This window comes from Vanellus vanellus (assembly GCF_965231255.1).
Source record: "Vanellus vanellus genome assembly, chromosome: 5".
NCBI lineage: Eukaryota > Metazoa > Chordata > Aves > Charadriiformes > Charadriidae > Vanellus > Vanellus vanellus.
In genome coordinates this window covers 72,619,081-72,645,351 of record NC_138910.1, presented here as the reverse complement: position 1 = coordinate 72,645,351, position 26,271 = coordinate 72,619,081, and positions in this window count along the sequence as shown.

Genomic DNA, 26,271 nt, shown 5'->3' with positions numbered 1-26,271 from the left:
CTTCGACTCACTCTTGTTTCTTAGGGTTTTTCACAATAGGGACGTAGGAGGAAAAATTCTGCCTGGTTCCTCCTTTCTGGAGGACTCCTCTGGTTTAAGTGCTCCTTGCTGGGCAGCAGACAGAAGTTCAGCAGATGCCGGAGGCTGGTGGGGCCAGCCCATGGTGAAGGCAGAGCTGAGCTTCTCGGCCACCCTATAACAAGATCAGGGTCCTGCCATCGCGATTCAGTGCTCACCCCAAATTCACAGGAAAACCAGTTTTCTGGCTAGGCAGCTTAAATCAATAAGAGGGGAAGAAATTCCCAGCGCCGTAACGGGGACAGTGGTGTCCACAGCCCCATTCTTTCTCGAAACTTTGTTATTATGGGATGGAGTGTTAAGGATCTGTCAGCATTTCTATTACAAACCTCAGTCTTTAGAGGTTTATAAACGCAGCCATTTAAAATAACACTGCATTAAAAAGTAGGTATGTGAGTTGTCAGCAGTGGTGTTTCTGTTTTCTTTAAGATGGTTTAAAGACGTTTTAGCAGATTATTAGCCTTAGAGAGGTCAAAAATAATCAGAGGTGGTTTTTTGGCTACATTTTTGGCTACCTCTGGATAAATAATGGTTTAATTTGAAAAACATTGAGTACATAATATGAACTGTATTTAAGCAACAACAACAAAAAAAGGAAAAGCCTCAGTTAATGGCCATGCTATTTATGTTTTAGAAACAGCTCCTGCACAGGCACAGCGAATGCTCAGCTTCTAAAACTTTCCCTGTGATGTGGGTAATGCGATACAACAATAGTGACATGGACAGGGCGGTTGTTCCCGTGTCCTGAGCTCACTCCTCACAACCCTGCGTCACCTCCAGGGGACAGGCCACCCCCGAACAGGGGCTGGCCCCAAACAAGACACTCAGATGGGGCGCAAGGGGCTCAAGGAGGGGGCACAAGGGCAGCTCAACCCGCTTGTCTCAGCCCAACCTCCACCAGCCATTGCTAAGCAGAGTAAGCTCTGACCACACTTCACAGCCCGGGATGGGTCGGTCAATGAGATGGTGCTCTGCTCTCCAGCATCGGCACCTCTTCCCACGTGAGAAAGCCCAAGCCATGGATGGGCTAACCTCCAGCCCTGTGAACAGAAAACACGGATGATAGATGTTTAGACCTTCACCTAGGTGAACACTTGGACCATATCATCTTAAGAGAGCAAGGGGCACACCTAAGTTCATGACCAGAATGATAATGTCTTTGGGTTAGCCCCTGCCGTGGACCTCAACCAGCTGAGGACAAGTCCTGGAGACCACACGGTCTGCGAAACTGAGGGGGGAAAGAGTGGAGAGGGAGGGAGAAACTGCCTCAAAAACTGCCTGTGTGCCATTAAATGCTGTTACCAGCAAAAAGTCAAAATGGTATTTTTTTTTCTATTCCTCCATGAAGAAAATTGCAGGCCTGACATTTTGTTACAGCAATAATTGTCCCTGAGATTGGCTTGCAATTATTTTGGTGAGTCTGACCTTCGAAAGTGAAATGACATGAACAGCGCAGAGCATCCATGGACCCAGGTAACAGCCAGCTTAACAGCTTCTAATTATTTCCCATCAACTCTTGATCTTCTTTACCTGATTGTTGCTTCAAAGTATTTCAGCAAAGAGGAGATGGCCTCAGCACTCTCTATTTATCTCAATGTCTTGGTGAAAGTTTTGGAGCACTTTCCTTGGGCAGAGAGTAGAGACTGCCTGTGCTGTCTGACACATGTTTTTAACTAACAAAGCAATGGTTTGGTGCTAAGCTTATATTACTCAGACAAGAGATTTGAGATTTTTTTCATACGTAATTGTTAATACCTTTGCCAGAATACTTATTTTGAAAAGTGTTCATACGTAGGAACTTAATGAAAATCACGACTGTGGACTAGTTACTTTAGAGTAATTATGGCAATGTAAACCTTGGAGTAGGAGTCTCTTCTTCTGGAATAAAGAGACAATTTCAGAGCTGGATAAAAATAAGTGTAATCAAGATTACATTATGGACAATGTAAAGAGGCTGCTTTGCCTACCCTTTCTTTTGCAGAACCCATCACTCAACAGTGATGTGAAGACAGTCTCTCAGTCTGCCCAGAGCAAGTGCTATGGCTTCCTGAAGTCTTCTCCTGAGATCCCACTTCTTCAGCCCCCCCATTCTGAAAGCTGACCAGAACCCCACCTGGAATGGATCAGGTGATATTTCCTCCTCCATCAGCTCCGGGCCCACTCCAGGTTCTGCCCCGATTCCCTCTTCTGCTCTACCTTTCTCTCCCATGTCTTTTCTTCCTTCTGTAATTTATTTCCTTTCTCTCTCTAGCCTGTTATATATTAAAAAAAAAAATACAAATCTGATCTAGCCAGCCAAGATTACATTACTTCTTCTATTTATTTATGTAGCTGTATTTCTGTGAGCCCGCGACCAAAAAGGCAACAAAAAGCAGTGCCTTAAATAGCCTGCCCGTGGTGGAGCTCGCCTGGCGCTGATAAGGCAGGGTGCTGCCCCTCTCCGGCACAGGGCCCCCGCCGTCACTTAGCTCCAGAAGCTGTTTTCTATCTTTGCTCTTCTTTTCTCTTTCCTTTTCATATGCGCGTGTCTTCGGGACTTGGTTTTGCTTTCTCCTTCCAGGAAGCAGATCAGACTCCAGCAATAACAGTAGCAGAAACAGCCCCAATCTGTCTTCATTAAAACTTCTTTTTTTTTTTTTTTTTTTTTCCCAGAAAAGGCAGTTTCACCATCTCGAACACTGTCTAACCATGGTCAGGAAGGGGTTTCTTCATGACAACGAATGGGAATTAAGGAAGATCATTCAAAAGCAAGAGTCTTACTATTCTGCGTTTCGGATGCCTTCATGTCTCTTATTCTGCTTTCTGGAGTCAGAGATCTTTGCATGCAAAGCCCCAGACATTATTTATAGCACTTTATGGAGACAGACCCATCAGCCCTCAGCCTCTCCAGACCCCTTCATCCGATTTTCGTTAGCACTGTACCGCAAGCCCATGGCATTCGGCAAACGAGAAACCAAGAAGCGGAGGCACACCAGTACTGCATCAAAATGAGCCCGAGTCTTCGCAAACCCCACACGAGCATCCCAGCCGCTCGCGTAGCCTTCCTCCCTCGGAGGAACTACAGATTTATTTATTAGCGAAAGGCCAGTTGTGCTATCTCTCCTTGCAGTCATCCAGAGCATCTTCTTCCCGCCCACAGCTGCAGCTGATTTGGGGTTTTGCACAACATTACACTGGAAGAGCAGAATTTGACCCGGTGGTTTCGCTCCTTGCTGGTACTCAGGGTCACGTTGTCACCCTCAGCACAGGAGAATGGCATTAATAACGTAGCACTATGAAGCAGCAGTTGCAAAAGATAAGGAAAACTATAGGGATGATAAACTCTGCAAGAGGGGATGAGTAAAGGCTCTCACACCTTCACCCCACTAATTTCTGCTCAGACCTTGGAGAAGCTCTTACCTCCTGCCCATGCCCCTAGACCCAGTCACACCAGGCGCTGGATCAACCCCAGACCACAATCCACGACCCACCTTCTGTAAGCGGATACATTTTGTATTTAATACCACGGTAAATTAAAAAATGGCAGACCACATCAAGCTTTTATTTCGCGTACAATAAAAGGGTTTCCTCAGTCGTAAAAAAATGGGCAAGGAGAGGGGGAAGAGGCCACCACACAACAAATTCCTTCCTTACAGTCTAGAGAATTTGCGGGGGCGGGTTGGGGGGGGGAAATTTGCCAGTTAATAAAATGTCTTGTATGAATTATACGTCAGGACTGGCCCCAAACGTGAACCAGACACGGTTTGGTGTGCTGGGATCACTGCACTGGCACAGCGCAGGATCACGTCCAGTTCTGCAAAGACTCGCGTACGAGCTTATCTCCAAGGTTTAAGCTCCTCCTGCCTCCAGTTAAACAACGAAGGACATGTGTAAGTATTCACATGCCGAAGGACTTAGTTTTACAAAGAGCGCTTTGTTCTGCAAAGGTTGCCTACACTGGAAGAAATACTAAAACAATAGAGAACATCACAACTGTTTATCCTCTTGGTTAAAAAAATGATGTAAGCATCCAAATACATTCGCCTTATAAATATACATAGATTTTGCCCCACATTTTCTTCTGATGTACTGGATGCAGATGTTAATAATACATTTCTGTACCCCAAATTCACACGCATCTGTAGAGGAAGGTCCATTGACTTGAAGGGGATGTCACAGCAGCCTGGGAAACCAGCTCTGCCCATCTTCCAAATTGAAACCAAAAGTGATTTTAGAAACAACTGCAGCGGCGATGTTGCCTTTGTAACGACTCTGGCATTAAATCCCCTTATCACTGGCGAATAAAGCAGTTATGTATTCTGCGTACTCCTCACATTGCTCCGTGCCTACCAGCCCCAGGGCAGTGCCAGGCACTCTGTCGACAGCAAGAAGCACCCAGTCCTGATCCCCAAATCCTTGCGACACGGGTAAAAAAAAACCCGGATGGGTGTCAACAGACCTACAGATATGCTTCTAGGAAAACCAAAACAACTCACGTCAAGATGGAAAGCAGTGTGTTTCTACACCCCAGCTGCCAAACCATTCATCTTTATCGCGCTATATTTATCTGCCGCTCATAACAGTTTGTTTTATAACGCTTTTTTGTTTAGCTACAGTAGCCTTCCAGATTTACACAAGGAAAGGAAGACGGGGTTTGCAGAGAGCCCAGCCAGGGCAGCGCAGGGACTGCCGCGTGTGGTCATCCTTTTATCATCCCTACTTCTTTTTTCCACGGCACAGCGGAGCTCTGTCGAAGCCGCGTTGCGTTAGCGCGGTTGTGGTAATTTTAATACGGGTTACCGCAGCAGAACGAGTACATTTACTGCTGTGCTGCACAAACACCACGTCATGAGCGGAGCACGCCGAGGACTCCCACAACTTCCACACCGCATACCTCCCATGCAGCGATCCTGATAAATACTTCAGGGGGAAAGAGAAAAAGAAAAAAAAAAGAAAAAAAAAAAAGGGGGGGTGGGTGGGAACAGGATATTTTAATTGACTTGACACTAAATTCCACTCCCCGCATTGAATCAACCGAGCATTAAATTCATGTGTCTATTATGGTATGTGCAGATGTGTCAGGGTACACACGTAAGTGTTTCCAGTCGCTCGCTGAGTTATTTTCTTGTTGAATAAAAATAATGTGAAACCCATTAAAGGAAAGGCCAACAGAATTTGATAACAAGATGCAACAGCTATCTAAGGTTTTAGAACAATCCCAACGATTTCAGGCGAGAAATGTAACTTTTCAGCACTTCTTCTTAACATTCAGTAGCATTAAAGTATTTCTTGGGGTGAAACTAAGGGCTTTGGGGGGGGGTTGGTTTGTTGGAGTTTTTTTAAATGCTACTGACTTAGTTTATTTTTTTTTTACAGAATAAAATAAAGGGAAATTGAAAAAGTTTCAATGTTTGTTCTATTGTTTTTTAAATAAGAACTTTGGTAATGCTGGAGTAAAATATTTTGATAAATAAGATGTATTTTTTTTCTGGCATAATATATCTTCAATTTAAATTTATTTTTTAAATAGTAAAATTGAAAGGAAAGACCTCAAAATGCTTCAAACAAAAATTTTTCGTTAACTGAAAGGAGGAATTCTTTTCCGATTTTTGACACATACGAAATTAAGATATTTTAAGGAGAAAATGCGTAACACCTTGGAGAACTAGGCCAGCGATGTTCACCAGACAGAGGAACCACGATGCCATCACTTCTGTTCAAAAACAAGAGAGGGCCAAATTCCCTGCTGGCCGTGCAAAGTGAAGGGCATTAGATCACCAGAGGATTCGTCCTCCAGAAAGAAAATCATCTTTTTTTTTCTCGTAGCCGGAGCATCCTCCAGGCTGGTGTAAATCACCGGGATACGGTAGAGGATGTGGCCTCACGCTTTTTAAACGATTCCCATCAAAACGCCGGTGGGAACCAGCGGGGCTTCACGGCAGCGGAGCCCTTCTCCGGCGCGGGGATTTGCACAGACCAGGCTTTGTGCTGGAGCCTTTCAGGCCACCAAAGTCCCTGAAGTCACGGCACTCATTAGCACGACGCCCAGGATTTCTAAGCTGTTCCCCTCTTCCTTTTTAATATATTTTTTTTTCTTTTCCTTAAAATTATGATTTAAATTGCTGAGGGGCAAACCGCCGCTCCGGTGCCCATCCGTCACCGCGCAGGGGCTGGGGAGCGATGGAGAGCGGCGGGGAGAGCAGCGGGGCCTTTCAAACACAGCACCCGGTCCAATCCATTGTTATCTAACTCGCCCGCAGAAAACACAGTCCGATATTTCCCTTGAATCCAAAACGATCTACCACAGCAATTTTCATTACTCCAAGAAAAAGAGAGCGAGAGAGGAGGGAATGGGGGGGGGGGTGAGGGGGGGAGGGGGAAAAAAAAAAAAAAAAAGACATTACTTCTCTGAATTACACGCCACTTTCATAATTCTCCCTGAAGTACCACACAGGGACTGTGTTGAAGGGAGGAAAATGAAAACAGCTGTGGAGGTTTTGGGTTACACTGCAGCTCCGTGCTGCCTTTGGCCCTTGCCCACCAGTGCAGTTTGTTCTAATCCTGGTCGTGAATGTCCGTATTTGTTACCGCTCGCTAAGGCGAGTCTTCTGCCTCTTGGAATAATAAAAACTGTTGTGCGCTTATCTGCTAAGCTTCTTCGACAGTTGCAAAAAGTCATCAAGTCGGCGACGCGCCCCGGGGCTGTCACTCAAAGGGGCTGCACCCGGGGCCGGGACAGCAGCGCCGGCCGATGGGGCTCGTGCGTGGGCAGGGGCCGCGGGGCTGGGGGAATTTGGGAGCCACCCCCCCCCCCCCCCCAGGGCTTGCATCGCCCTCCCGCCCCAAAGCTCCCCTTTCTCCTCCTCTTTTTTTTTTTTTTTTTTTTCCTTTCTAATTTTTTCTAATTTCTGCTACACGTGCCTCAAAACAAAGAAGGCATCTCCATCGGTAAACCAGATCCTAAAATAGGTCGCATCATTTTCGGAAGGGATTTTGGCTCCCGAGGCGGATTTTGATGAGTACGAGGCGGCCCGCTTTCAGCAGGGCTGTGATTTAGAGCCGCGCAGCCCTCCCCGCCCTCGCTCTCCCCCCGCCACGCCAGCCAGGTCTCCTCTCCGTCCCCCGTCCTCCGCTCTCCCTTCAGGTCCGCTGCGCTGCCATATTATTTCCTGCTGCTGGGCTCCTATTTTCTCCCTAATCCCCGACTTCCTCCACACTCTCCAAATAGTTCTCCTTGGCCTCAACTTTATTAACTTAAGCTGTTTATTCTTCTGCCACTAGAAAGTAATTCTGTGCATTCCCTTTTCCTCTCCTCCCTACGTCCCCCTACCTCTGTCCCCAACCCCGCTGCGTGCTGAGAAACCGTTTGTCCCTTTGGAGAACCGTGCGTATTTCCCCCCCGATGCATTCGGGAGAGACAAGTTGGGGGGATGGCGAGTTCCTGGCAGCTCCCCACCAGAGGATCGTATCTGTTTTTAATTTAGATAGTTAAAAATCACAGCCCCGCTGGAATCTGGAAGAGGAGCATGTGTGCGCCTCCGCGTGTGTGGTTGTATAGGCGCGCATTGTTTTTGTCTGTATGGAAATCGGGTGACATGTTTATTGTGTGTGTGCACGCGTGTTGTTTTTGCTCATGTGGAAATGGCGCGGCGCGTTGTTTGTGGCCTGCGAGGCGCTCGCGTCTGCGTTACATCCGCTGAGCCTGACATTTCTACCCGGGCGGGAAAAGTCCGAGAGAGCAACCGACTGCCATATCCACTGAGTATCCACCGGCTCCACCACAGCAACCTGAAAACCTGCCCGGGGAAAGCCGTCTCGCAGCCCAGCGCAGCACCTCGGGGGCAGATGGAGACCAGAGAGCGGGAGCTCAGCCACGGCCATAGATTTGGAAACACGAGCACCTGTGCTTAGGTGCCTCTAGTCCTGCACGCAGCAAGAGCAGCGTGGTGTAGACCAGGGTGACACCTCCAAAGGAAAGACTAGATGGGCAGCACTGGGGCGGGCGCCCCGTCACGGCCAAAGAAGGCCAGCAAGTAACTGGTTTCTGCTGGTACATCTCTCCTTAGCAGCAACATTAGAGAGCTCAGCTGTATTTTGTGCCCCTCAGCCCCAAAACCTGAGGATCCTTACTTCCGCGTGCAGTATACGCACATATCTATATATTAAAAAGCATATATAGGACTATATATGTATCCATACGCATACACGCTTACAGAGCCTTCCATATAGCCCTCCGGGCACGTACACGTGGGACTATGGAAAGCACCGTGTGAAGGTCCCGAGGCAGCGGGGAGGGGAGGTTGGGGTAATGCCTCTGCCTCTAATGCAGCTCACTTCCTCTCCGGATCCCGGCAGAAGTGACTTATTACAGGAGCTTATAAAAATTCCCCCAAAGAATAATTGCAAAATGAAACAAATTGCCCTAAGTGGTGGCCAATAATCTCACCGGGGACGGAGGCGATTAGACCAGCTGGGAAGGTCCTTGTCTCCACTCCACTCTCCTCCAACTGGGACAAGCCCCGTCTAAGGGGCAATATAGTCAGAGTATATTTTTAGGGGGCGATTAATTGTGTCTCCGTCAACGGGGAACCGAAATCACCGTTTGCCCAGAGCTGCTCTTGGCAATGGGCTTATCCCAGCGGTGGGGCTCACCCATGAGCAGACAGACAGACAGCCATGAGCCTGCTCCCAGCGCTTCACCATCCAGTCAGTTAAAAAGTTTTCCCGATGGATACAAAGCCTCCTTTCCACAGTCTAAACCCGCCACTCCATATGTTACCCACGGCAGGCGGGAAGCACAGCTTATTCACTTGGCTGCTGCTCCTTTGGGATATTTGAAGAATATTCTCACATCTCCCTCAGTCTCTAAACTACAGAGCACACTTCATCTGTCCGCTCCTCTTTGGCCACCTCCGGAAACCTCAGCTCCTTCTTGTTGTTTTTCTCTGTACTCCTGAATTGCCAAGGAAAAAAATTCCCTGTAGCGTTAACCAGTATTTTTGGCCTCTGCTCAACAGCTGACCCAAGAGGAGATGTTCTTTTGAGACACAAAAAAAAAAAAAAAAAAAAAAAAAAAAGAAAGAAAGAAAGAAAGAAAGAAAAAAAAAAAGTCCAGCACGTTCCCTCCCCCTTTTCCTCTTCCTCCAAAAGAAGAAAATAAAATAATCACACAAGTGATGAAAAATGGGCCATGTGTAAAGAACTGCAGACCCCAGGGGCAGCTCTGGATTGAACTCCCTATTTATACACGGTTTTACATTATTATTTACTACAGTAATCAATGTAAAAACACTGCCTACCCTAGCAACCCCTGTGTCATATGGTGTGTATACATCACCTCTGGGAAGCAGGTCAGCTCTATAAAGAAAAGCAGCCATATTTAACGTGAAACTCTGTAGTTTTTACAATGTTTTTAAAAATGTTTTACAACATGTAGAAATGCTTCCATAAAAGCAGACTTATTAATCCCAGTTTTAAGCTGTCTTTTAAAGTGTAGTTTTCTTACACAAATATTTTCCTTGTCTCCCCGCTGCTCCCCGCCCCCCCAGACTCACAGAATGGTCAGGGTTGGGAGGGACCTCTGGAGATCATCTAGTCCAACCCCCACACCAGAGCACGGTCACCTACAGCAACCTACAACTTTATTTAAATAATGTTATAATAGAAAAGGAACCAGGTCCTCAGACAGGGAGGGCGGCTCAGCACCATCCACCTCCACAGACCCCCCGTTTTCCCCCAGAAGACTGAGGGAAAAGAGGATGGTTGCCTACTCCGGAGGAGATAACTCTCCTGGGTGCTATCAGCAATGGGGGATATCTGTGGGATTTAGTGTGTTTTCTTACGGTTATTCTAAGGCTGAGAGTCTTTGCACCAAATGTGAAGGTTTCAACCAAGAAGCCTAAATTAGGAACCTAACTGGGCCCCTTTCTCCACCGAGGGAGGGCTATAGACAACGCAGGTCTGAATTGCCCTCTGGAGATGCCTGTCCCTCATTAACGCTGGAAAGAGTCTAGTCTAATTTAGGAATGAGATGCAAAACAAACCCAGGCCCTATTCCTGGAGATGCCTCCCTACTCGGTACCCACCCCTGGGGCTCCAGGAGGGCTGCCCGTCGCCACCCTGCCCGTACCCCTGCCCTCGTGAGCTTCCCACCACGGTGTGGGAGGTACCACGGGTCCAACCGAGCAGCATCAGAGCTGTGCGAAAGGGACAACATCCTCATGCCACAGATCCAACCTGGGGCTGTCGACAGAAGTTCTTCGGCTCCCGGACACCCATGAACTTTCAGTTCACTCATGGAGAGGAGCAGAGACACCCCAGGATCACCCAAGGAGGGCACCGTTCCCGTAGCAGAGAATTTGGGCACTGCAGGCATGGCTGCAGCGGTGTCAGACCCTCGGGGCAGCCCAGCAGCTCCCAGTACGTTTGTGCTGGGAAGGGGCTGTGATACGGAGGTGAGCACTGCGGCAAGCAGCACAGCTGAGCCCCTGGTCCCCCTGCAGCCTGCCCGTCTCAGTAAAGCCACACGAGTGACATCTGTTTTTGCAAGATCACTGCTTATATCTTCCTGGCAACATCTCTGAGGAGCACTATGGATCAGAAAAGCACTATGCAAATGACGGCTTTGTATTATTACTTTAGCAATGACCAATATATTTTTAAAAGGTCCATTGTGTTGGCCTTTAAAGTTTCCATCAGACAGACAGATAAAAATTAGCTCTCGGATAAGACAAGCTGCCCCATCCACCCCTATTTCTAACCCTCTCAGCAATTCCCTTTGAGTAACAGCCCATTTTACAGATGGCAAAACTGAGACATGGAGGACGTGGAAACAAGGTCACACATTTTTTCTAAATCCTGACAGCCAGAGTTCAAAAGCATCGCATCTTTACAGTAAGGACTGGATGCTGCAACGTTTCAGCAAGGCTGGTCCCTGCCAGCTGGCTAAACCTATTCACACCCACCACCGGCCTCATCTCTGTAATAAGCCTGACCGCTCCGAAGGGAGGATGCTGTTTATCTTTCCCCCTGCCACGACCCCTCTCCGCAGCTTCCCTTGCTGGTCCTTCATTGGACCCAGATTTCCACCCCGCCTGCTGTTTTTCCAGCAGTAGCGTTTTGGCTCCTGGCAGACTGGAGAGACATTTCTGTCGGCAGCTCAGGAATTCCCTTTGTGTCTTTCCCGAGTTTAGGCTCACCTTGATGCTAGTCTCTGACCCCTCTTTAATGCAGAGGAATGTGTGAAAATTTTATTCCCCTTTTCATTAAGAACTCATTTAAATTCACCAAAAGGTGACCCGGCTCCCTCCACTGTGGCTATATTGTTCTCTGCCGAAGTCGTTCTATTTCTGACTTTGAGCTCAACAGAAAAGTGAGATCTCGCTTCTACTGATCCAATAGTTTAATTCTTTGGCATCGATGATGAATAAAACAACATGGAGACATGTTTGAGGTACATTTCTCATGCTCATAAACAGTCTGACCAGCTACAAGGAAAGGCTGCACATCCCTGGGTGTAGCGTCCTCCTCTTAGCTTGCTTAAGTAGCAACTGTGGCAAGAATGAGAATTTGATTTTCCATTAAAAACTTAGAAAAATATTTGTTTTGCTTATTTGTTTTTCACAACACACGAAGCGAAAGCCAAACCCATCATTTCTACTCTGGTTTGTTTTGTTTTTTTGACAAGTGAAAAATCGACAATCCTACACTTGAAGTGTTTTGGGGGCTGATCTGGAAAAGGTGCCAATGCAAATAGTGTCATCCTTTGTGCAAAACTTATCCAGTTTTTTTTTTTCTTTAAAAAAAAAGAGAAGCCACTTCTCATCCAAAAAGCACTTTGGGAAATCAAAGCCCAATTGTCAACTCACTTTATTCTCAATCTGATTCTTATTAATGTCCCATAATCTCCTGCGTGCTCAGAGCTGGACGTGTGGCAGCAGCGTGTGTAGCTGTGCCCGGGCGGTCTGCAGGCACGCCGCGGAAATGCGCGGGGCTGGATGCAGCACAAACCCATCAGGAGAGGCAACGAAGGTCCTTGCCCAGAGGACCCCATCATCTTCAGGCACTTGAGGGGCAGAGAAGGCAACAGCTTGTCATCTCTCCTAACCGAAGGGAAGGTGAGGCAGGGGTGGGGAGGACAAAGGGTGCAGCGGTTGTAGTACTCCGCCCTCCACTGCTTAGGTCAAGGTCAAGATACGTTCACCAATCTACTCGACATCATCCCTCTCCAGTGCGTTGGCCACAAAATTACTGTTTGTTTCTCCCAGCACAGCGGGACCGCTGGGCAGACAGAGACACCCCTGGTGATCCTCCTGCAAGCACCTCGACTGCAGGAGACCTGCTCGGCCGCTGATGTCCCCGGCGTGCCGGGACAAGCTGGCTACCCAGCGTCAGCCACAGCCAGCTGCAGTTTTCCTTATTTGTGTCACTCGTGTATTTGGTTTTCAGAGAGGGGGAGGGAAAGGCCCTAATACAATTTATTTTTTAAATGAATCTATTTAAAACTATGGATGCCGACTTTTCAGTAGTCTTCTGGGGGCTGTTACAAAGGGGCCCTGGTTGAAATCTATCTGAAGGGAGTTAACCACAGCCCTTTGCTCACACATGTGGTATAATGTAGGCTCTTTATTGCTTTTCTTTACTCCCCACACACACACATTTAAGATACGCAGAGTAGAGCTTTTCTAAATATCTTACAAGTGTGTTTGTGCGCACGCTGGATTTATGGCAGAAAGGGGAACCTACTTTTGCCCTCAATTAAGGAAGTCCGTGAGCAAGCGGGACTCAACACCAAGCTCCACACGAGAGCCGGGAAGGAGTTGCTGGACGGTGTAACAGAGCCTAGCGACGCTGGGAGATGACAACACCCCGGTCTTATCAGCAGAATGAGTTCACACCCCAGGATTTCAGAAGACAGGGATCCCAAGACCCAGGACTCGTGTCTCCTTCTAGAGAGAGAAAAGGCAGTCTGACCCTCCATGACTAAAGATCAGTCGTGCAAAGCACCAAGGCTCTTTGTGGTTTCCATCAGAGGATGGAAATCAGCTCCCTCAGGGGTGAGTTTAAGGCCTTAGACCATGCCTGAAACATCTGTTGGAGATGTTCTGTCTCACTGCCACTGCCTGTCCAACCGCCTGAGCTCAGGCAGAGTGTTTCCAAGCCCAGCTGCATGTCCTACTCTCCCCCAGGCACTGCTGCAATTGCAGGGCTTCGGGCTGTGAGTGAGATGAGCCAGACCTCGTCTATCATAGCCAAAGCCAATGCACCAGGGAAGGAATATTTGGACCACCTACATGGCACCTAGGACAAATGTAGCTGTCAACCATGACATTTGTGTTCAAGAGTGATAAGCAGTGTGGGCCACCTACCACCTGGTGATGCAAGATCCTGGCTCCTTAACCACAGGAAAGAGACAGAGACCTGTGCTTCAATCATCTAATACGGACACCTTGTTCTCACACCTACATCTCTTGCTCAACCGTCAAGAGCAGCCAGGATCCAGGATCACTGGATAGGAGATCAGCTGAACGTCTCCTCCCTGCCATACCAGGTGCCCTGAGGTGGTCTTAGGCACTCTCTATCCACCCCTCATCTTAGTGTCAAGATTTGCACCAATTTTCAGGAGCAGCCTTTTTGGATGCCTGGAGATGTTGTGCATAGGGTGGTGTCACAAAGGGACAGCAGCTCAGCTGGCATACATCAGCTCCAACCAGCTGAAGTCACCGTTTGACGACTTGGCCTAAAGTTGGCATCCTAATGTTTAAGAATCCACAAATTGCAAATCCAACCCCGGTTTTAACCTTGTGGGGATTTTGGAGCTCGGCTTTGCTGCGCTAATGTGCTTTTAACATTGCTCCTTCCCTGGTATGCACGTTATATTAGCACACATGCACACGCGCACCCTGTATACACAGAAAGTCTATAAAACAGGGCACTCGTATAATTTTAAAATAGACAAATCAGTTTAAAGCATTAAGGCAAATCTGGTAAAAGAAAATCTCTCCTGGGTTGACATTCTGTTTGCCAAGTTTTAGCTTGGAATGAATTTTTATGACTGAGTTATAAACCCTCGAAAATAGAGGTTTATAATGGAAATCTTGACAAATCCTTAACACAGGCCCCATTGTAACATATTCTGTACATATCCCATTGATCTATGGTAATAACAAGTTTTATATAGAACATTTTAACCATGGGAGCGACGTGGTTATCTTCAGGCTTCCAAAAATGTTTTTCAAATAAATAGGTGGCTTTTTCAATTGGGCAAAATCAAGGAATTGAACATTGAAAATGACATCTAAATATTCATCTGAATTTTTAAAATGAAAAAAAAAAAAAAAAAGAAAAGTCACAATAATTCAGAACCTATGATGTTTCCTTGGCTGAAGAGCAGCCACTGACTAAGCAGCAATTCTGCTCTGATATAGTTCTCAACGCAGGATGGGGTATTAATTAGCCACGAGCAACAGAAATGACTGACTTAGGTGATTGGTGTGGAACAATAAGCAACTTAAAAAGGAAGCTATTCCCTGATAAACTGATAAAACTGGAATTCAAAGGATTTGCGTGCTAGGTCCCCAAAACCTCCTTCTCTCCCTCAAGACACCCACTGCCTTTGCCTTGGCGGCTCCCCACCGCTGCCCTGTCTTGGGCTTAAGCCCAGGTTTGGGCTACCTGCCATGTCTAACCCAGGTACTCCGTGCTCTCAGCTCGGCTGAGGCCAGGGACACGGTGCCGTAGGGATAGGCAGTAGCCAGAGTAGCTGTGCATTTTCTCCTGCCCTCGGGGTTGCAGAGGTGGTGATGGGTGCTTCAGGAATGGGACCAGGTGAGGGGCAGGACAGGTGCCTTTCCCCAACACCTTCCAACCTCAAACCCACATTTGACTACCACACTTCATCCTGGACCCACAAACCACAAAGTGTCCTCCTAGACTGTAAAACATGGGTGTGTTTAAATGGACCAGCTCTCTGGGGGTGAAGAAAGGCAAAAACTAATTTTCAAGGCATTTATATCTGCAAAAGTACTTTAGCCCATTAATTAACAAACGCTGAGACTACAGGTACATCAATCCGAGCAGCAATAAAAATTCTGTCTTTTTTTTTCTGCTGCTGTTAGAAGCTCTCTCTCTCTGAGGTACTTTTAAACCATTTAAATCATTTAAAATTTCCTAATATCTGAAAAATTCGCAGTCTTCACTATTTGGCCTTACATCGTTCTCATCAGATAAGGAGGTTCAAGTTCACAGATGGGAAACCGAGGCACATAAATTATGAGGAACTAGAGGCATTTCAGGCTTTTTGAAGACATTCAGATATTGAACCGGACACGCAATCAAGATGCCAAGAGCTTTTTGTGAACTGGAGTGCAAAGGGAGGAACCATGTAATGTGGATTTCTTTGCTTTGAGGTAACAGGTCTTGTCTCAGTGAGTTTTCCAGGCTCTCTTGTGAATCAATTTAAGAAGGCGCCTTCATGAGATGATTCAGACCAACCTAAAAACAGTCAAGATGAACCACCGTCTGGGCATACTTGTCGCTCTTTTCCTCATTACAGAGGGAACCTAAATGGGTCCCAATAAGTCCCCTAAGAAGAGTCAAATGGCTTGTCTTGATAGGCAAGAATTTAGACTGGCACCTCCATCGCCCCAGGCAAGCCTGGAACTCTCTCATTCACATCCAACCAAAGGGCAAAAATGGGTATTTTGAGTGGGCATAAATGGGCGCGTGAAATGAAGCTGCTTCTGTGCAAACAGATGCACGTGCAGACGGAGAAGATGAGTCGCCCCAAGCCTGATTTGCTCTCAGTGATAAAAGCAACTTCCTCCTGCTGCAATCGTCCCAGACCGTAGGTCTGAATTCCTGCACTTGCATCCAAGGGAGCGAGCCATTTCCATCTCTGATGCATTCCTCTTACTTCCATTGAAACCGATTACTACACTGCCGCTTTAGCATGAACATAAATTTTTCCGACTTAACATGTTGCTTTAGGACTCGGTTCCACTCGACAGTAGACTTCCATATGTGCTGTAATGTTTGTGTTTCTAAGCAATGCCTCGGTAACCACATCAGGGTTGCCGAAAGACGAAAACGAAAAGCCTGCTTTTTAATTTTCTTTTTCTGGCCATCTATGTTGGAAACTCGAAGTAAAAGAAGGTGGTCTCAATCCCCCAGAAGAAATGTAGCCCATAGGGCCAACGTGTTGTTAACACACACCAAAACCATTTTGGTGGCATGCGTCTATTTTGGAGAAAAAAAAATAAATAAATACACTTCACTGGGATTAGGTTGGGAGAAAAAAATGTTAATTTGCTGACATGTGAGAGGCATAGCAAAATATCTTGTCCTTGTGGAAAATGCCAGCAGGTGTTGTCTGGGGACGTTTTTTTTCTTTTTAAATGCCAGAGGGTTTCCACACACGCAGCTCTGGCAGCATCCTTTTGCATATTTTGTTGAACGATTGACAAATTAGCTGCATAAACTTGCATGAATTCCATTCCCCAGCTATTCATGAGCAAGCAACAGTTTATTCAGATGCCCTGACCAGAGAGGATAATAGCTTTGCTTTTCTCCCCCCATCCCCACCCCAACCCCCCCCCCTTTTTTTTTTTAAAGGGCAAGATCTAAATCTCATTGTAGTCTACGGAGAGATGCAGAGGTTTCAGGTTCATTATGAAAATCTGGGCTGACACATACTATAGAATTTCCCTCCGCTGCTCCTGTAGCGAGCCCTAGAATTTATGCTCGACTGAAGACCAGCCCCATTATTTTGCTGGGCTTTGAGAATCAAGCATTTATGCCTTAGTTCTAGAAAGCATTTAAACACATGCTTAAGTCCCTCCCTAGTCAATAAAAGCACTTAAACACATACTTTGTTCCCGCTGAAGTCAACTGGATGTTGACACAGCAAGTAGCTTGCTGAGTAGAACAGGCTGCTAACGGGGAGCCTCGGTGAATTGCGTCACTGTACTTTGGAGCTTAGAATTGGGGATGCATTTCTTCTTTTATAGAGCAAGCAAACCAGGGGCTTTCCATCCCATGTGACTTTTGAGGATGTTAAGATCTGGTCTCGCCCGAAGCTGGGGTGCAAAGTCAAAAAAATATATATGTACACATTTTTAACAAAGCACAAACGTTCTCAAAGATTTCACGTTACTCTTTTAACAGCGTGTCTCAGGCAGGCCAGAGCAAGACTTTTCAATGCTCCTGTTCAGCTTCTCTTGGGAGATATTTATATGCAATGCAGCCCATGCCAAAGGACCACTTCCCCCCACCCCTCCCCACCACAGCGACACAGAACCGCCCGTGGCAAAGGGCACCCAAACTCCCGCGACATCTGCTTCTACAACACTAAACTTCTCCGGTGGAAAATATTCCCCCCGGTCCTTCTATGTCAAACTGTGGTCGTCTTCCTATCAAGCAGACCACCCTAAAGCAAAGCTCCAGCTCTTCGCCCCGCCGTCCCCGTGGAGGCTCCCCCAGCCCCGGAGCTGCCTCCCACCGCATGGAGTCGGCTCCTCTGCGCCTCGGTGAGGCTGCGGGACGTGCTGGCTGCCTCTGCTTTTCCTCCTCCCCGTTTAGAAATTTATTCTAACCTCAGTGAAGTGGTTAGGGGCACTTAAGAGCCAGTTATGGCTCATTAGAGGCTGTGCTGGGTTGGTGGGAGCAAGGAAGACGCCAAGAGCTGCTATGGCCACCTTTATGGCATTTTCCTCCTCCCCCCCCCCCTCCCCGACGGTACCTGGATTCAAGGCAGCAGCAAGATCCCTAGGAAAGAGCCTAAAAAGGAGCAGCCAGAGGTTTTTTTGTCCTGGTCCACAGCAGCCGTGACGCCTCCCCTTTGAAGCCCAGCAGCGACAGTCCAAATCCCAAATGATGCTCCCTTGCCCCAACGCCGGTGGGGGATTGGGCTCTGTGCACCACCTCCCACCCCCCAGTGCCCACGTCTCGGGCGAGCGGGGCTCGCTCTGCCCACACCACAGGGCAAAGTCCCATAGAAATGGAAGTCACTGTAATTATAGCTTGCCCAAACATATGGTTTCAAGGATCTTTCGGAGTGTAAAATGCATGAATATGCATCATAAGTAGATGGCACCGCTTAAGTTACATAATCCTGGACAAACATATATTTAAGAAGGACCCGACATCCTCTGTTTTTAAGGGGCTTTAGCAGTGATTAATTCTCTGAGCTTATTAATCACAACATGTGTTAGTGTTTGATAAATTGCCCAAAAGTTGCATTAGCTAATAAGTGTAAGAACAAAACGAAATAGTTTCATCTGTTTTTATAATAAGACAAAGAGCATCATGGGAGCATACACGGTGGTCATGAATAAAAGAGAAACATTCATTTATGATAATTGGTTTCAGCTCCCCGTTTGGCTGGTTCTTGTGACCTAAATGTATCCAGTTGTTTCCTTTCTTTCCCGTTGGTTTTTGGGTCACTCCTAATGGTTTAATTCAACAAAAAATGTCTACCATTTCCTGTAACCTCTGTCTTTTTTCATTCCTCCTTCCAAAATGTTTTTTTCTGTGCAGCATCTAGAGAAATCTCCCTCTCTCTCTCTCTCTGCTTCCTTCCAAGTGAACAAAGTCAATATTGTTGACAGAGAAAAGGTTTAACTCCAGGCAAAAGGGAAAAAAAAAAGTAATAGTCATTTATTTGTCTCCACTTTTGAGTTCACAAGGGTTTTTTGTTTGATCCTGGCGGTCAAGACTTTGACACGGAACATGCCCCCTCTGACCATGAACAATTTATGGAGGGAGAAAGAGACAAAAATCCTCATTCATGTTTAAGAAAGCAAAGGAAATGGCTGTAGATTAATATTTGTGCATTTGTAGCAAAATTTCTGATAGGTCTGTAACACATTCAACCACCCTGGTTGAGAAACACAAGAGGCAAAACTCAGCCCTGGAGAGTTGAGTTTTGTTACTCTTGGACACCTTTCAAAACTTCAGCCCTCATTCTGCTTTTCTTAGGGCAGCTTTTTCTTCCAGCAGAGAGTGAAAAATATTGTATGGCATTTGCAAGAAGGAGGCGCACGCTGGCGGGGTTACCTTGAAGCACAAGCGGGGAGCGCTTGCCATGGTCCTTCCATTTGCGCTCGCGCCCGATGCTCCCTGACCATCGCAAAGCGGTTTTACGTCTCCCATTTGTTCTGCTCAAAGTGACAAGTAATGAATTTTCTAGCACGAGGTCCCCAGATGAAGCTGGTGGGAGATGCGGCGCAGCACAGTACCGGGACGCCAGAAGGCTGTTAGCACTCAGTGCAGATACCCTAACGTGTGCCATCAGGAGTCCCTGTTCCCAGTCATATTCACCACATTAAAACTATTTGAGCTGAAATTCTCCTTTGCCAGGTGTCTGCCTCCAGCAGAATTTTCTAGGAAACTACAAGGAGGGTGGGAGAGGGGATGGCCTGGCGGTTTTCCAACACAAGATTAGAGAAAAGTGCTTAGTCGATATAAAAACAAATTCTAACAATTTTTTTTTTTTTTTTGGAGACTCTCTCACGCCTCCATCCTCTGGAAAGGGGACTGGAAATTTGGTGTCACCCTGGGAACAGGGATGTGCCTTTTGCATCCAAATTTGGCAAAGTGAAAAGCCTTTGAAAACATCCCACTGAAGATTTATTAGCCTTTGGGAGAGAAACCTCTACAGATTCAGTCTGCCTTGATCTCACTCCATTTTGGGGCTTCTGGGGATTGCTTCTGGGGATTGCTCAGGTCTTTCCTTGCTATGACTCCCTTCTTGGCTGCTGGATGCGGCTGCGGCTCCGGGCACAAGAAGAGAGAGCCAGAAAGCCATCCCTGTCATCTCAGCCCCTGGGCTCCCCCCGTAGTCCATTGCTGCCCAAATCACACAAAGAGGAAAGCAACAAAACTGAAATGAGAAATAGGGGAAGGACCAGGTAGAAGCCAGGAGCAAACACCTGGGGGAGAGATTGAGCCTGGGGAGACACTTGCTATGACATCAGGGAGTTGGGAGCAGGCAGAAACATGAGGCAGGATAGTCTGGCAACGAGAGGTAACAAAAGCATAGATAAAACATATTCATAAAGAAGTGGATGAAGGCCACATTCTCATGTTTCAAGGCTTCTGAGTTTCAGCCTTCAATTTCTCATGCATAACAGTTTGTGCCTGGAGCACCCCAGAGCTCTCCACCAGACCAGGACACCAAACAGCAAAGCATCACACTGCTACATCAACCACCCACTGAAACAGCTGAGAGGCTAAAAAGACACAACAGGAAGATATAATGAGAGGGCAGAGATAGTCGGACTAGAAAATGGCATAATTTTGAGGATGCTGATGGTACACATGAGGTTTAGTGAACTGCAGTCATAAATCAAAGTCCGCTCTCAAAACTCTCACACGGCTGTTATCCAGAGACCCTCTGGCTGGAAATCAGTTCCCCACAAAATCATGAGTGCGACATAAATACTCGCGTGATTTTAACCATAAGACATCTAAGAAATTTTTAGCCCTTAAGAATCATCATTCCTTGCAAAATTGAGCAGCAGAAATTCTAGTTTTCTGTTATTGAAATCTGTCCTTGCCCATCGGATCACACATCTCAGAGGCTGTGGCTTGCAGAAAAGAAATCCAACCTGGAGAACATCCACTTAAAATCATGGACATCACCAACACTTTGTAAACTGACAGTGCTTATTCCTAAGCGTGCAGTAGGGGCTGGGAGTATAAATGGGTTCAAGACATGATGGGGCACATTCAGAGAGGATAGCTCTGTCTGCAACTAGTAAGCACAGAGGTCCAAGCACAAACTGCATGGTGACCAACTGCTGGAGGGTGCTTCTGGGAAGACTTCATGCTGTATTTGCCCTATTCCTGGGGATGCATTAAAGACTGGCAACTGGGTCCTGGCTACGTGGACATCTCCATCAGGGCAGTTTTCCTTCTCTGTACAAGTGCTACCCACAGCAGAGCTCCAAGTCACAGCCTGGAACTGGGATGACCAAGCCTCAGCTCTTGGCAATCACAACTCACATGTGCCATCACCGAGGGTCATGAAAGGACCCTCCCGCCTGCAAGGGAAGAACAGTCACTACTTCCCTGAAACGGTCTCCCCTCGGCTGCTTCGGTTTGGGGATGTATTTTACTCGATACAGCCATAGGCTGGATCCCCCATATCCTCTGCAGCATCACCCGGCACAGACACAGCCTCAGAGAATTTGGCTGCAAACGCAACGTACCTCCCCTGTGGGTACAGCAAAGCTTGTGACTGCAGGGAAAACTGCACGTGGAAGGGCCAGAAAACTCCTTTCACATCAGAAAATTAAAACCCACTGTCTAGACAAAAGAACGGGAATTATCTAAAATTCCAAGCAGTAATAATTGACTAAGGGGAAGGGGAAGAAAAAAATGAGAAAGGCTTTATTAACAGAGAGGATGATTCTTTTGGAGTATGTCATACCAATAAGAGGAAAATATATGATTTCACAGTCATGACGCTGCTAAAGGCTCCTTGCAGCGGGTTTCCTTCCTAGTTCTGCATTTTTCTATCATGGAAAATCCATGCCTTTTATCATATACAGTCCTAGTGCCCGAACTTGCAAAGGAGACAGGCTTGTTACTGCACAAGACACCTGCTTTGTGTCTATTTGCATTAGTCATGACTGAAAACACAATTTAAGGGAACTGCACATCTTCTTAAAATATGACAGGCATTAAAACGTTATTGCATCCTCTCAACAGCTTCAGAAAACTGTTTTTCTCTGCCCTTATCAAACCAGGGGAACTGGTGAAGCCAACTTCTATACTAGGATAACCACACAAAAACAACTACACAAAAACAACTACACAAACACAACTACACTGTGGACTTTCGAGTAAAATGGTCTAAGTAGCTTTGTGAGAAAAATTAGTACACAACTGAGTACTCAAATTCTCTGTGCATAAGCTTTAACATCCCCCAAAATTCTGCGCAATATTAAATGTTTTCAGTAATCTCCAAAGCAATATACCATAATCACTTTACATATCTAGTTTCATTTCTAAAGATTTTTGGGCACAAGCCCACACAGAGCTGAGCCCCTCTGCTCCACCATCACTTGTAATGATGTTAAAACATCAGTGTGAGTCTCTGGTCTTCTCTCCTTTGCCTTACACCTCTCCTCGTCCTGCACAGTCACAGCTCAAGGATGCTGGGAGATCCTTTGCCACAAACCCAGCTGACAAACACCAAGCAGGCAGGTCGACTAGTTTTTCATTTGAATTTTCTGGTGAATGGTATTTGAAAAACTCTGGAAATTCTGCTTTTGTAAAAAAATCACAGTACCAGGGGCAGGGCAGAGAGAATAGCAAGATTCACTATATTCAGCAACAATATTCAGCAAAGTCACTATTCAGTAACAAAACCATTTGGTAGGACAAATGTATCTCTAGTTTCTTTTGGAGACAGCAGGTTAATTAATACTGGGTGCCTGTGTCGCAGACTGTGGAAATCTTGCAGGGTACTTTTTGTTTCCAGATCTGCCTGACAATAGTATCTGCAGCTACTCCAGAAATACGAAGACATACCTATACCGGTTCAGTATACCCCAATTATCTCAATAACACTTCGAGGTGATCTGCGATTCTACGCGCGAGCAGGCGTGACAGCCGGCTTTGCATTATGCAGCATCTCTGCTCCTTCTTTCGGATGAGCACCTCTCGCTCTCGAGGCGGACTGTCACGCGTCTCCCAGCTGCACAGAGGTCCCGCGGAGCTGTTGGCGCGGCGGGTTTAGCCATGAGAAGCGACGGGCTCTAAATCTTATCAAATTATTTCAGTTGCGTGAATTAAGCAGCTTCCTCGTATCCCCAATTAACCACGCGGCTCCACAAGTACGGGATTTCCGTCTTCAGAGATGCTGGGACGAGTCTTTCCACCTGAACCGAATCGACCATGAAATAAAAACCCTCGCTGCTTCCCGAGGTACAAAGATTTAGGTCTTTGTAAATAAGACATGGGCTGGATCTCTGTCTGCGCGGGGCTCTGCACGGCATCGCCCATCTTCAACTTCACAAATGCTAACAGTGAGCGTGACAACAGCTGTGCCATTTTTCAGTGTCATTCCACCCAACCGCGTGCTTTTGCAATGGTTCCGTTTCATTATATCCCTGCACGTGTTTTCTCCTGTTTTGCTTGCTGTTACACCAAACAAAAGATACCTTTAATCTAAAAAAAAAAAAACCCAAAACCTCAAACAAGTGACTTTTGCATTAGAAAAAAGTACTTTCTATCATATTCTTTTTTTTTCCCCCCATTTAATGACCGACGCAGTTCACCGAAGGGTGGGCGCGTTAACACGCAGCGTGTCAGCGTATTTACAATGTGTTGGGATTTATGGACGGTTTTGCATACGAGAATAGGAATTGCTCGCCTTGCAAGCTATGCGGACGACATGCTTCTCGTTACGACAGGGTGAGAGATGACCTGCCCAGTCCCCAGCCGGAGGCTGCTCCAGGCACACGTTTCCTTCCTTCTATCAGGGGCTGAGGCTTCTTTCACAGATGCCAAACGGTAATTTGGGGTGGTTCACCTGATGTCTCCAAGCGCAGCATCAGGTTGCGGTTCTCACAACCCCGTGAAGGGTTGTGAAGCGGAGAGAAGCTCTGCCAAAAGGCAGAGTGACAGGATTTATAAAATATCTACCAGAAGAGTAAATAGCTCCCAGAAGCAGTGCATGCAGCCACAGCCAGGTCTGCTCCAACAGGGCAAGGGAGAAAGGAGTGTCGGTGCAAAGTGCCCTCACAAAGGGGTCACTTTGGCAAGACGAGGTCCTTTTTAGCCTATAGAAAAGAAGACTGAAGGGAGATCTTATCAAGACTTATAAATACTTAAAGGGAGGGTGCCAGGGGGATGGGAACAGACTTTTTTCAGTGGTGCCCACTGATAGGACAAGAAGTAACGGGCACAAACTTGAGCACAGGAAGTTCCATCTAAACATGAGGAGGAACTTCTTTACTTTGAGGGTGGCACAGGCTGCCCAGAGAGGTGGTGGAGTCTTCCACTCTGGAGACATTCAAAACCCGCCTGGACGCCGTCCTGTGCAACTGCTGTAGGTGACCCTGCTCTGGTGGGGGGTTGGACTGGATGATCTCCAGAGGTCCCTTCCAACCCTGACCATTCTGTGATCCCTACAGTGGGTTGCTTTGTTGGTACCACAGCCTCTCACAGACCATTGGGGCGAGAAAAAAAAAATCATGTGTAGAGAGAAACACAAAAAAACATGTAAAACTTTGGGAAAACTTCACCCTCCCTCTCACTGGAGAGCATAGTGCTGGTCCAGCACCTTCACAAGTTTTGTTTTAAAGGTCTGCAGTTTTTCACACTTCAATCCAGCCAGGCAGGCAGCAGTGCCAGAAAGATGGCTGTGCAAACTCCTCTCGCCTGCTGTACGGACTAACTGGGATTAGCCCAGCACGGGCTACCAAACTGCCCCGGAGTCCTAGAGGTGAAGGGCGAGAGATAGAGGTGACGTCCCAGAAATGGTGTTTTTGCCATCCTACCAACCTCAGGTCAGACTTAAACCCATGGTCTAAGGGCTAATGATAAAGCAAAAAACCTCTGCCAGAAATATAGGCAGGACATTCCTGCCAGAATATATGTTAAAGAAAGTCACACAATTATTTTTTAGAGTTGCTGGCACAGTGCTCTCAGGAAACCTTTCCCTTTAAACACTAAAATTAAACAAACACATGAAACGCAGGGAGAAATGTAATTACTTTATAGCTTGACTTTGGTCTATTGCCTCGGGTATCCAGTTCCTTTTCTTACTGATGTGGAAACTCAAATTCCCCCCTCACAGTGTCATTAATTCCTTGGCCTGGGGAGCCCAGCTTTCCCGCTGCATTTCGCATCAGGAAATCCCAGCTGCCCGCACCTTGCTCCGAAAACGGCTCTGCAGGTGACAGGGGACCCCTGCCCCGCTCCCGGCACAGCCAGGGGGCAGGAGGGCTCCCCTCTCCCCCTGGGGGATGGGGGATGGGGGGGGATTAAAACAATTGGGTTGACAACAAAATAAAAAATAAAAAAAAATAAAAAATTAAAGACCCAGGCGAAGATCTAGCTCCTCTGACCTCTAGCCCTCCCAAAACTCCCCTCGCCTGCCAAAAAAAATGACAAGGGGTGTCTATTTCTGCTTGCCTTTTTCCTAAGAAAAACACCTTCCCCTCTCCCTCCTCATCCCCCCCCTTCCCCCCCCCGCGGCTCTTCCCCCTGCACACAGTTGGGGCTGGCTAAGGTTGGCCTTAATTGAACGCCCAGTCCTAAAACACACCCTCGACACCGTCCGAGGGCTGCCAGAGGCTGTCGAGAGACTCCCACTGACTTGGGTGAGGGGGGGTGCCTCCCACGGACCACCCGCCCCGGCATCAAAAACAGATTTAGCGCCCGGTAGGGAAAGCGAATAGGTCTGGAGGAGCGCGGGGAGCCCCGTGGGAGGAGAAGCATCTCGCCTGGGCTTACCTTCCCGCTGCCCTGCGTTCTGGGATGCTGATGAAATCCTTCCCGCCGTGCGCCAGCCCAACCAGGCGGCCACCCCTGCTCCTTCCCCGCGCTTGGGCAGCCGTTCCCCAAAAAAAAAAAAAAAAAAAAGGCTTTCTTGGGCACCGGGCAGAACCTCCCAGCTCTTTTCAGAGAGAAGTCTTTAGAGGTTGGTCCTGGAAGCAGACCGGTAGCAGCCTGCCCTTTGCAAGCTGTCATGTAATTTAGGAGGAACCGAGACGGGCTCTGTGAGTATATATACCCCGGTGACACACACACACACACACAGAATGTGCCTGGCATCTGAAGCAGCCCATGCTGGATTTATCCCTTCCCTTTTTGCCAGTGACTGACATAAGTGCCGGGAACTCTTGGTGGAAAACTGCTTATGAGCTTTGGGCCTGATCCAAACCCCGCTGAAGACAAAGGAAAGGCTTGCGATTGCCTCGGAGCTGGCTTCGGATCAGTCCCATTATCTCCGCTCGGAGAGCAGCATGCAAACAAAGCAGGCGAGGGCTGGGGCATGGTAAGCCTGTGCCCGGAGGCCCATCTCAGAGGAGCAAAGAGGAACATCTGAGCCTTCCTTAAAACATCAGTCCGGAGACCCTCCTGGGAGGGGGCGAGCCTCGGGAACGGCACGTGGTCACATCCAGCGGCCCTCCCTCCTGGCTGGAGATGCCCCGCTCGGGAGCTGACACCCAGATTTCTCTGCTCAGGGTCGGTGTAAGC